The sequence below is a fragment of the Podarcis melisellensis genome, assembly GCF_964234715.1.
Source record: "Podarcis melisellensis genome assembly, chromosome: 1".
In the NCBI taxonomy this organism is placed as follows: Eukaryota; Metazoa; Chordata; class Lepidosauria; order Squamata; family Lacertidae; genus Podarcis; species Podarcis melisellensis.
Window position 1 is genome coordinate 106,956,221 of NC_138528.1, and position 13,348 is coordinate 106,969,568.

A 13,348-nucleotide genomic window follows, 5' to 3' on the forward strand; every position below is an offset into this window, starting at 1 on the left:
GGGGAAGGGGGCAGGCTTCCCATTGGGGAAGGCTTGGGATATGCATATGTGCTTGGGCCCAGGGTCTTTTGCCTCTCCCTCCCCATGACTGACTCCCTGTTGCTACTCAGCTTCAAAAAGGGGGGGGGTTCCCGGATTCATTGAAAAAAATCTGGTAACCATACATTAAGCAGTTGTGGAGACTGAAGGTCCTCGCCTACCTGGCTGTGCCGCACTCCTTACTGTGTGGAGAGGGGTTGTCGCTCGCGCTGCCTGTTACCACCACTGCCAGTTTTCTTTTTAAAAAACTCCCCCTTCCTTTACTTGACTCATTCCCGGCCTTATGGCCAACCCAGTTGTGTTTTTCAATGTCACCGCCGATGGCGAGCCCATGGGGTGCATCACCTTTGAGCTGTTTGCAGACAAGGTTCCAAAGACAGCAGGGAATTTCCATGCCTTGAGCACTGGGGGAAAAGGTTTTGGTTACAAGGGGTCCTGCTTCCACAGAATCATTCCTGAGTTCATGTGCCAGGGTGGTGACTTTACTCGTCATAATGGAACAGGTGGTAAATCGATTTACGGTGAGAAGTTTGCTGATGAGAACTTTGTCCTCAAGCACACAGGTCTTGTCTATGTCAAATGCTGGTCCCAAGACAAATGGGTCTCAGTTCTTCATCTTCACTGCAAAAACTGGCTGATTGGATGGGAAACATGTGGTCTTTGGCCAAGCCAAAGAAGGAATGAATATTGTGGAAGCAATGGAGCGCTTTGGGTCAAGGAACGGCAAGACAAGAAAGAAGATCACCATCTCTGACTGTGGGCAGCTGTCATCAGATTCCTTTGTCTCAGCAATCAACCATTCCTACTGTAGCTGGGGTTAGTCCCCTGTAATCCTTGTGCTCCTCACTTACTACTGCTTTCCTACTGGGTTTCAATTTCTGCTCCCTCACAAGTCCAGCTGGACTGAAGACGACTTTGTTTGCAATGTGAAATAAAACAAGGACGAGGAGGTCCTCACCTCCCCACAGCTGCCTAGGTCCACTCCTCTCCAGGGTTTTCCCCCAAGCAATCTGAGAGTGTGCCTACAGGAAGCTAACTTTTCTACAAAACCCAGAGGAAAATATCAACAAGGGGTGTTTGGGAAGTATCCTTAGTATTCTTGACATCCATTGCATTGATTTGAAAGTATTCAACTTTGATAAGATCATGCCTGAAGTTCTTTGACATATGCAACAGAAGTCACAGTCAGTACTGCCATTGGCTTTTAATCTTAATAAATACACTGGATTATACCAACAGTTGTAGAAGGTCCCCGCCATCTTCTGTTATGGACTTGGGTGGTGAAATGACAGGTGCAGATACGAGTTGGCTGCCAGTTCAAATGCAGGATAGTTTAGTGATGTTCGTGGCTTTATTTATTATGTTTGAAGGGAGAGTAGAAAAGCAAAATAACATTTCAGGGACAAAGCTGTTAACATTGGATGTCAGCTGAGCATTGCAGCATCTCCTGCATTGGGAAGATTATTTTAAAGTTCAAGTCAACCATTACTTCTCCACTCCCAGTCTCTCCTCCAACAGAAAGGGCAACAAAGCTAAAAACATGTACATAAATACTACCATACCTTTTAAAGAAGAAAGCAGTGCTATAGGAGGGCTGCTGTTTGCTATTTAGCCAATCTGATGCAGAGTCCTTTCAAATTAAGTGGTGTGTTGTTTTTTTAAAAAATCAAACCATCCTGTTCCTTGTGTATGTTTTTAAAAAATAAAACCTGCAAAATGGAATTGCAACAAAATTAATAAAATCATTACGCTTCCATGATGTGAAATTTCTTAGCAAGCGTATGTCATATAAGTCTCTTTAAGTAAAAAAGCAACATTAGGTAAGTGCAAATCTTTTGTTCACTGGATTTGTCAATGGAGCACTGGACAAGAATGCAAGGGCAACGGTAGTTGATTTTGGTACCAAAGCCCAAGTCATCAAACCATTCAAATATTCATGGGTCAATACAAATGCCAATAATAATAATAATAATAATAATAATAATAATACAGTTGTGCAGTGCTATTTTTCTAGAAAAAGAGGTGCTGGAACTCACCATGAATGCCTCCCTTGTCCTCTTATAATGGCAATGGCGCCTACCTGAGAGGGGCCGGAACTGAGTTCTGGTAAGTTCCGGCTGAATAAAAGCCCTGATTAGAACAAGAAGGAGAAAATTAATAATGTGACAAGCTCTACAACTGAAATGAGGAAGAGGGAAAATGCAGCGGTTGCTATATTTTAAATGACAAAAGACAGCATTTTTCTCGTCACCCGAGTCCTCAGCACAACTCCGGACTTCAGGGAGTCCCTGCTCTAAGCGGAGATATTAATGGTGGAATCAGAGTCAGAGATGTTAAAACCTCACCCAACTCACACACATTTGCCTTGTTATTCAGTCTGTACACAGAGCCAATGCACAACAGGGATCTGGTGAAGTCACTCTAGAAATCAGCATGCACTTGCAGCATTTTCATTGGTCTGGAACAGACTACAGTATATGACACTGACTAAAGCATGTGACACGTGTGTGTGTGTGTGTGTGTGTGTGTGTGTGTGTGTGTTTTATCATGTCTGCGCTCAGTGCTTCTGCAAAGCCTTTGATGCCCATAGTTAAAAGTGCATCCTGTAAGAGCAGAGCATGTAAAGCTCCTGTTCGAGAGAGAATTGTGCAATAAACCCTAAAGAAAGGATACCTAGTACACAGTGTACGAAACAAGGAAACAGATAACTCTGTTCTGACTAATACCGTCTAACATATGGTGTGCAGCAGGAGTGATCAATCATCCCAATAACCAAACTCCTCTAGGCAGCTGAAGCTGTCAGAGCAAAGAACCAGATGACTGCTTCCTAGGTATCATTAAACCCTTTAAGACAGGTCATTTCTTCCTGCATATATATATATATATATATATATATATATATATATATATATATGAATATAAGAGAGAGAGAGACAATAAGTGGTAGCAAGGAAGCAAACTTAAAAAAGAGAGGAAGCAGCAGCAGATATTACCATCCATCAAAAGCGAATGAAATCAAATAAGGCGCAGTTACTTAACAGCAATTCCCCCTTTTGAGTTTTCTCAGGATTCCCACCTTTATGGTTTGTTTCTAGCATGAAACACATGGTCCTTCCGATTGTGCCTCAAGGCCCGACCCCCTGAAGCACCTGCAGCCACCTCCTCCTCATCTCTGGGCTGTATCTTGCATGTTTCCAAGGCAATGGCGATCACAGCCAGGGATCTTCAGACCTGCAGAACGAAGGTGCTGCTTTCAGAGTCACTGATATTGCAGACAGCAAAACTTTGTTGTTGTTTAGTTGTTTAGTTGTTTAGTCATGTCCGACTCTTCATGACCCCATGGACCAGAGCACGCCAGGCACTCCTGTCTTCCACTGCCTCCCGCAGTTTGGTCAAATTCATGTTGGTAGCTTTGAGAACACTGTCCAGCCATCTCGTCCTCTTCGTCCCTTTCTCCTTGGGCCCTCAATCTTTCCCAGCATGAGCACTCAGGGCTGATTTCCTTAAGAATGGAGAGGTCTGATCTTCTTGCAGTCCATGGGACTCTCAAGAGTCTCCTCCAGCACCATAATTCAAAAGCATCACTTCTTCAGTGATCAGCAAAACTTACATTTGCACTAATGTGTGCCACAACCCTGTAAGCTGACTCCTACTCTTAATAGGGCCCTGCCAGACTTCTCAGCAGAAAACATATGTTCTCCTAATCATGCAAATGTCTGGAGATGACCGCTGGTGGTGGAAGTAGGTATGCCAGGCTGCTCTCTGCATTTTGTCCTGTTTTCAATATTAGTGTGAGTCACATGGATCTTGGAGATGTGGGATAGGAATATTTTTAATAAGCTGAAAGTGTGTGGGCCTAACTAGCCTAGCCTGGCCTAGCTCTCCAGAAGAAGCGAGAATGACTTTTGAGTCACACATCACTTGCAGTCCTGATTTTTCATCAGCAAGCGCTGACTTCCAGACACGTTGCCGTCGGCTAAACTAGCTGCGTGGCTGCCAGAGCCATGCACTGAACTGGGCATGAATTGATTTCGGTACCCAGTTATAGCAAACAACTAGGCTCTCTTGTTTTCACCCTGGTGGAAATTTGTAAGTTGGAGCAGCCACAGCAGTTCCATTAGGGTAGCCAGTGTTCTTGCAGATCAATCTATACATGTATGACTAGCGCCTTCATTTAAAAATGCATTTTCAGCATCCTTAAGACAACCCGTTCAACTCCTAAAAAAATTAAACCAGAGATAGGGAACCTCGGGCCCAGCGACTAAATGCACCTTTCCAGGCCTCTCTGAAAGTATGCTTGGAATTCTGGTAATGTTTCTTGCTTACCTGAATGCAGAGAGAGAGAGGTGTGAATGCACACAAACTAGTCTACTGTTAAATCCACTCACTTCATACTCAACCCACTTTTGCTTCTGGCCTTGCTTACCATTAACATATGACAACCCTCCCACCCACCCCACCTCACCGAAGGCTTTCTAGAAGGGAATGTGGCCCTTGAGTTGAAAATGGGTTAACTCACAGATGGGGAAACCAGGGGCGTAGCGTGGGTTGTCAGCACCCGGGGCAAGGCAAGTATTTTGCGCCCCCTAACCCGTGGATTTGCGCCCCCTAACCCTAATCCCCAGATGTTGCGCCATGTGCGGCCGGGCCCCCCCTGCACCCCCCACACTACGCCACTGGGGGAAACTAAGGGTTCATTCAGATATGGGGAATATTGCTTCTCTGATTATAATCTTGTAGGGGGAAAACAGTGCTGGTACTCACCACAAGCTTGTTACAGAAAGTGCTGCATTTTTAGCCAATGCTTTTCTTTTAGAAGAAAAGGTGCTGGTACCACGTACCCTTGAGTACCCCCAGGAAAAAAACACACGGGTTATAACGCCAGCACCACTGACCTTTCACACGACAGTATCTGCTGCATTATGCAACTGTGACTTTTTGACCGGATGGCCAAGACGTTAAGTTAAATTTCATTCGCATCGGGTGCATGATGTGACACACTAATGAATGTAACTGGACAATGTCACTGCAGCCCCACCCCTTCTGCACATGTGTGTCCTTGTTCTCCTATGAGTCAACCATGAAATAGCAAGAAAGAACGGTATGCCACTATCCCGCTGCAAATTTCGGCACTTTGCTCCCGTGATTTTATGAGTTAATGGGCTGGCAACTGGAAGCATTTAGCATGGAAATGAGTGTTAAACTTCCACTATATTCTGCTATATTTCCAGAAGTGGCTTTTACATTGTGTGAAAGTTCAAATATAATGCGGAAACTTACATTTGGGAAAACAGAATTAACTGCTGTGTGAACACAGTTTAAGATTTATCTCCAACATTCAGATTCAAGTGGGCTCTATACGTGGCCATGGCAAATGGTAGCTAACTGGCCATTTCTTCAACAATCTGTAATTTTTTTTAAATGGGCTGCAATCCTGCACTATATACAATTAATGGTTGTTACATCATAGACATCATGCTGGAGCAAGATGCATGTTTACAGGCTGGCTCTTTAGACAAAGGCATTGATACCTCGTACTTACGGGACCGCCTTTCCTGGTATGCCCCACAGAGAAATTTACGGTCTGCAAATAAAAACATCCTAAAGATCCCAGGCCACAGAGAAGTTAGGCTGGCCTCAACTAGAGCCAGGGCTTTTTCGGCTGTGGCTCCGATCTGGTGGAACGCTCTGTCACTAGAGACTAGGGCCCTGCGGGACTTGACATCTTTCCGCAGGGCCTGCAAGACAGAGCTGTTCCACCAGGCCTTTGGTCAGGGCGCAGCCTGACCCCCTCCTCTGGCAATCTGCACAGAATTTTGCTTGATGGTTGCCATTAATTTGATCTTAATTTGATTTTAATTAATTTTATAATGAATGATTTTAGAATGTTGGACTATTTTGATTGTTGTTAGCTGCCCTGAGCCCAGCTTCAGCTGGGGAGGGCGGGATATAAATAAAATTTATTATTATTATTATTATTATTATTATTATTATTATTATTATTAAGACAAGGATGCATATTCATACACATTGGTATGTTCACAGAATACAAGAGCTTTTATGCTGTCAAACAGATGTTTGGTGTTGTCCCACATTGTCTGCGCCACCTCTAACTCTGCCCCACTGCTGCTTCTCATCTCACCAGCCCCCTTCATTCGGTGAATATTTGTAAAACACAAAACTGGAGTTGAGAATCAGCTCCAGATGGACTCGGATGATGTCACCACAATGGCACATGTGAGAGAACGTTTCCATTTGTCCCCAATCCCCTCTCTCATAAAAGTGCCCTTCTTTGAATCAAGGGTGCAGTAAAACTCAGGAAGCTGCCTTCAACTGGGAAGGAAGCCTTTTCCCTGAGCAGCTGCAGAGCATTTGCCTCTAAGATGTGTCTTCAGGAGATGTGTCTTCTTCACGCTGTGAAGAAACTGCCTCGTGGTGAAGGTGTAAATCAGCTAGAACAGATATACATCCAGAGTCTCACGTCGAAAGACGGAACTCAAAAAAGCGAAGAGCTGACATTTCAAATTCTGTCATGCTAAATCTCTACAGTGAAGATAATGATTTGATACAGAAAGCCTTGTTTTCTCAATTGCATTCTGCTCCTCCGTTTGGGTGTAAATGCCACAACGTTTGTGGGGTGGGAAGAGAGAACTGTCACCAACATTTGAGTTCCAGGACAAGGCAAACATGCTATTTCGAGGGGACAGTTGCATTTTATTTGATGGAAACTCTGATTCAAAGATGTTAGGGTTCGGTTAACACACTGATTATTATTTTTAAAAAATCAGTACCTTGGATCCCGAACACCTTGTGAGTTGAATGTTTTGGCTTCCGAATGCCGCAAACCCAGAAGTGAGTGTTCCAGTTTGTGAACGTTCTTTGGAACACAAACATCCGACAGGGCTTCCAGGGCTTCTGGTTGGCTGCAGGAGCTTCCTGCAGTCAATCGGAAGCCATGCCTTGGTTTCCAAACGTTTTTGAAGTTGAACGGACTTCTGGAACGGATTCTGTTCGACTCCCAAGGTACCACTGTACTTTATTCTCCCTCACTCTGGCACTTCAGGAGGGCAGGTCTACCCGTCCAAAGGAGGACATGGTTCACCTCAAAGGACTCTTGACTATTTGAGACAAGACATGTCTGTCAAGCTAGGCCATTCTTCACATTTTGCTAGGGCTTCCTCCCTCTCTTAGACTGCATTCATAATAGCCCTATTGGACACACAGAGACTTAATTCCCAAGGAAATGCTCTTAGGTCTGTGCTTTTAGTTACACCAGCTTCTCTGTGGGCCAGTTGGGGGAATCTGAGTCAGGAGGTCTTTTCTGGTTAAGGTAACTAGATTGTGGTTCCTTAAACAGTGTTTCAGGTTCTAAGCCAGGCACCCCCAAACTCGGCCCTCCAGCTGTTTTGGAACTACAACTCCCATCATCCCTAGCTAACAGGACCAGTGGTCAGGGATGATGGGAAGTGTAGTCCCAAAACAGCTGGCGGGCCAAGTTTGGGGGTGCCTGTTCTAAGCCATTCCTGTTCCATTCATTTCTTTCTTTTAAAAGGGCTAATTGGAAAGTTCACTTCTCAATATCACCAGTCTCCAAACAGATACGCTCCAAATATTTTGGACTACAACTCCCATTGGCCAGGCTGGCTGGGGATGGTAGGGATTTTAGTGCAAAGCATCTGGAGGGAACCATATTACAGAAGATTCCTTTGTGCCCTTCACTTCTTTTCCTCCAGAACCTTGCGACTCAGCCTCTCAGTCATCTGATCTCCATCAGATGTCTATCTCCCAATTTTAATATTTCCTTTCTACCAATTTCAATACTGGAATACCTTAATCTGTTCCTATTCTGTCCATTGTGTCGCCTTTTTCCTTTCCCACTTGCTAGACAGGCCTGCAGGCTTGTGACCCTCTGCTTCTCTTCTCTGGCTGGCTGCTCAGCAGCAATGCAGAGCCAAGAGACAAACACACACAAAACCCGCCCTTATTTGCTTTGGATTGCAAGTGCATGGGATCTGCTTATTTGAGAATATGTTCAGCTGTGCTGCAGTCAGCTGAACATGCCATACCATTGTGAACAATGTGTCCCAGTACTTGCCTGTTTTCTCACAAAGCACGCCTCCATAGTGGAATAGATGTGTGAAGAAATTGTCTTAGGTATCCTGTTTAACTGCCATGGGATAATGTGTATACAGTGAAATCCTGTTTACCTATCTGCCATTTATACCATGCTTTTATTATCCATGAAGGTTAAGCTTCCCTAGTTAAATTTCTCCCTTTTTCACGCAGCTGTTAAAGGCACAGAGAAGTCTCTGTCAGCAAAGGAGCTGGGAGTACAGAGAAAGGAGCTGAGCACTCTTCACTTATCTCACGACCTAGCTCTGTAATAACTTTGTTCTAAGCAAGAGAGCTAATGTAGCATGTTGAATGGCAGGAAAAGTCTGCTGCGCCTGGAGGAAAATACATAGACTTCCTCCTTCAAAATATAGAACCTCTTAATGTCCAACATTTACACACACACACACACACACACCGCCAACCTCCCAAATAACTTCCAGAGCTCTTTAGAAAGTTGTGTTTCATCCAATTCAACCTGACTGAAATCAATGTGACTTTATTCCCATATAAGCAGGTATAAAACTGCAGTCTTGTTTGGTAATCACAACATCCCTTGTAAAATATTTTGAAATGCTCTTGGTCTGGCCTCCACTAGCTGTCCTTTCCCGTTATTACAGTGCCCATTTACTTACATTTACCCATGGAACGCTTCACTCACTCAGAGCACCAGGTGATATCTCTGAGGCAGAGGCGAAACAACCTGCTCCAGTAACCAAAGCAGCGCTCGTCCCAGGGGGCGTGACACACATCCCAGGGGTGTGCTCAAGCAGTGCGCTCCCGGGGGTTGCTGCCGATCAGGGGTCGGCATTTTGTCCCCCCCCCCTTGGAATGGCACCCAGAGCGGTCCACCCCACCCCCACCCCTCGGAACGCCCCTGCTCTGAGGGCCAAACCACATGTTGTTCTCAATGTGTCATGTGCAGCTACGTCTTAGTTTTTGTCGTTAATTAATTACAGGCACCAGGACAGAGGTTACTGAGAATGCAACAGGCAAGGCAGGGAAGCTTATCCCTTCTTCCTTCAGCCACGATGATAGCAAAAGCTGCACACACATTCTCACAGGGTAATGAGCCTTGGGGGCTGTGCAGGGATACCCTATTGGCACAAATGGGAACTTTTCCTTCTCACAGTCATGTTGTGGGGGGGAGGAACCTGATTTTTTTTTCTGGTTCACCTCTGGGGAGGGAAGAGTAAGTCTTCATTGTGCACCCTGATCCAAGTATCAACCATGCCCTATGCCTATCTAATTAATTGAAGGAAAAGCAAAGACATGGATGGTTACCTGCTACTCATTCAGCATGATCTGCAGTTTAGCACCAAATATCCTTCTGAACTAAATTATTCAGGGGCTGTCTGGAGATGAGATTTTCCGGGATATGTTTTATAAGGTATCACTTAAAAAAATTGGAATCAAATATCAATAGGGCAACAGCTGTAAGAAAATCTGGAACAGCTCCCATTGTTCTGCAACGTCATCTGGTGAAGTATATCATAGCAGGTAAAAAGGCACATGTCCCAACCTAGTCTAGGTGGAGGGCAGTCCAATGCAGGCTTAATCAGAAGTAAACACCAATGAATTCAGTGGGATTTACAACCAGGTGTTTATAGGAATGTGGCTTTATTGTGTGATATACAACTAAATTAGGGCAGGCTCAGTGGGTCTACTCTGAGTATGTATAGTAACAACCATCACCCATTGTCTTTAAGGTGCTGCAGGACCTTCATATTTCATGTACCAACATGACTCCCCTTCTCAAGCTGGCCTCTTGTTCTCTCCTGGTTCCACATCCTACAAAATGAATACCATCAGTTTTTCTGATCATATTCCTATGTTGGCTCATATCAGGCCAAATCTATTTATACAGTAAACTAAACTAGCTTCCCATGCCAGTAACAGCAGACTTCATTATAATCCTCAAAGTGTTAACTCTACTCCAGCTGCCCAAAGCACGTGACCTACCAAGCCAACGTATCTCCAGCCACTCAGTGGCAGGGATTAGATAACCCCTGTCCTCTTTGCTATCTGTCTGGAACTCTTTGGGGGAGCAGAGGAGTTGTTACAGCAAGCTATCATACATGGCTGCTGGACTCTGCCGAGGCTTGGTCACAAATTGTGCAAGCCTGCAGAATTGCACTGTTGCATGAATGGATGAAAGCAAAGCATCTTAGCATGCTAACAGCTATTCAATTCAGGGCTCGCTATTCTGCAGCGCTCGCAATTAAGATGGAGACAAGTCCTGCATTTATTTATCCTCTAATCAACATATCAATAAACCTCTTGTTGGGGATCCACTGTTTCCTGAAACCCAATAAGCCCTGACACGGTATTGACAGGAGCAATTGTTCGAAACTTTGTAGAAAACTATGTAGAGTGAAGCTCCATGCAGTCATATTAGCAAGCAACCAAGGGATTCCTAAGAGGAAGAATATAGGCACCAAGTTGCCCTAGCTGTTCCTTAGCGTTTAAGTGGCTTATCTGGAAAATTAGGAACAATTCCTATTTAGGATTATTGGACCTCTCCAAAGTGGTGCTCCCTCACCTCTAATCCTTGCCTGGCCTTTAGATCCCACCTCACCTAAGAAGTTCAACATCTTCTCAGCCCCACCTGCTTGATCCATCATGTATGATGCTTTGCAACACAGTTCCTCTGCTCTGACTAAACAGTCTCCAAGGTCCCTTCCAACTCTATGTATTGGGCACAGACTTAGTTATGCTTAAAATGGACCCATTGAAATCAATGGGACTTCAGTTAGTCATGATTCACTTTTAACACAGCTGATCTGTGTTATATCTAAGTCTGGATTCAACCTTGATTCCGTGCTTCTGCAAAAGCTTTGTAATTGTCCTCAGTCTTCATTAGATTTCAGCCAAGGGTTTCTGGATGTACAGATCACATTCATAAGAACTCTTGTGTTGTACAACTGTGAGGCAACATATTTAAATGACCAGCAATGCAATCCACAGAGAGTTTGTCCAAAGAACCTAATTGAAATCTTCTTTTTTTAAAATTGACAGGTTAACATGTTTTCATGCTTGGTATTGTTAATGCAGCTGAGCCATAGTTCCAGGGCTGTTTAAAAAGTTAACATTTGGAATTGGTATGATCGTTATTTTCAGGTCAATCCCATGTCCCCTTCTGCTTATTTTACTTTTGGGCTGCGGCTTGAAAACCTCATGCAAACTTCAACAGCTTTCATCCTATTTATTTAATATTCTTGAAGTGTGAAATTTAAACACAAAAATAAATATTATGTTTCTGAAAATGTGCTCCATGGTTTGTGCTGTACATTTGGATGTTTATTTTAACAGCGGCATACTGAGAGTTTCACAGAGGGACTGCTTATTAGTTCCCAAAGGTGGTATGCATCCACTTTATCATCTGTTCTCTGCAAGGCTTGCTTTCTTAAAATAATGATAATAAAACAAAACCTCATTGGAATTATTTTAGTTACAAGCTCCTCCCCTTGTTCCAATCAAGATCCCTTCAGAAAACTCAAGCGACTAATTAGCAGGGGGAAGAACCATAGCTAAGTGGGATGCAGAAGGTCCCAGATTTAATCCCTAGTGTCTCTTTGGAAAAGCTCCTTCATGAAATAATAATAATAATAATAATAATAATAATAATAATAATAATAATAATAATTTATTTCTACCCCACCCATCTGGCTGGGTTTCCCCAGCCACTCTGGGCAGCTTTCAACAGAGCATTAAAAACAGAATAAAACTTCAACCCTGGACAGTTGCAGGCAGTCCGTGTAGACAATATTGAGCTAAATAGACCAATGGCCTGATTTGATATAAGGCAGCTTCCTATTTTTCTATGTCTTTCAAATATCAAAAACAAATTGCAAGGGTGTTACAGAAGAGCTTTGGGAAACTGCTCTCTTTGTTGTCCTTCTGCTGTCTTCAGAAGCAGGAGGTGGTCCAGCCTGTCTCACCCCCTCAGGCGAAATGGGAAGTTGCTGCCACTGCTGCCACAGTGCCAAATTCTTGCTTGCCAAGGGTCATGTGGCAGCTTCCAACAACGTCTTGCCAGAAGCTGAAACTGCAGCCATGTTGTCCCATGGGAGCACTGCCCCATGGGATTCTGCTGCCCGAGGCAGGCTGCTTCACTCTACCTCATGGGCAGGCCAGCCCCTGTTCAGAAGATTCTTGAACTGTAAGTTGCATTCAGTGCTTGGCATCAGATTTTGACATAGTTCAACAGTGCATTTAAAAATTACCTGAACATTAATATTTTCAACTTAAGGCCCTTCTCCACGTTCCATCAGTTGCTGAAGTTTGTTGTGCTTGCGCGAAAAAAGCGCCTTTTCTGTGATGGTGCACTGAGTTTCATCAGAAGCGCAGCAGGGAGAGAATACATTAAACTCCCCTTTCTAACCCCTAAGATCCCGAATCCCACTCACTGCTATTTGCAGTTGCAAAAAGATGCACACAACTTGAAGTGCTGTGCTGTGCATCATCCATACATTGGGCCTTCAGCTGTAAGAATGCTACAGCATGTTATCCCACTACCTTTGTGAGAAATTACAAGTGAGGTAGACTGCCACGAGCAGATCAGAAACAGCTGCTGTCACCAGCTAACCAAAGATTCTTCACTCTGGACACTGTTTTCTTATTTTGACTGAAGACCTAGGGAAAAAAGCAAGTAGCAGAATCAAATTTCAGCACCTTAGCGTCACGTTAATGCAGAGTTTCCACAGATCTTTGGGGGAGGACTTTTGCAGGTTTGCATGGATACATAAAGGCTAAATAGGATGTGCAAATATTTAATTGACTATACTCTGTTTCTTGAGAAAGCTCAATAAACTTACTTCAGGCAATGGTAGCCAGAGAGGACAAATGAAGGAGTGGGTGGCAGAATACAACTCTGGTAGAACTTCAGTTTGACACAAAGCAGCAAGCACTCAAATTAAAAGAAGGACTGAAGCCTAGTTAAACCCACATCTCTCATACTTCTTTAAAAGCCTGCTTAAATTCCTTATGCCTTAGCCCAGCCCGGAAGGATTTTTATTATTTCCTCCCCGCTTTGATTTCTACACGTCTTTAATAGGCGCTGCAAAGTGGCTATTGCATTACCAGCAATCTGTATTCAAGGGTATCAAATTTGTTCAAATTTCACAGCATTGTGCTGTGTTCCATTTAACCTATGTGAAATTCAAGTGCAAATGAGGTATTATTCATGAACAGAACC

The 13,348-nt window shown here is 43.9% G+C and overlaps 1 pseudogene across 1 annotated transcript; it reads left to right on the forward strand.

Moving 5' to 3' along the window:
• Nucleotides 1–295: 295 nt before the first annotated feature.
• On the forward strand, nt 296–980 carry LOC309365338 (peptidyl-prolyl cis-trans isomerase A pseudogene; annotated as a pseudogene). The gene has a single exon. The product of its transcript is annotated as a peptidyl-prolyl cis-trans isomerase A pseudogene (transcript).
• The last annotated feature ends 12,368 nt before the right edge of the window (nt 981–13,348 follow it).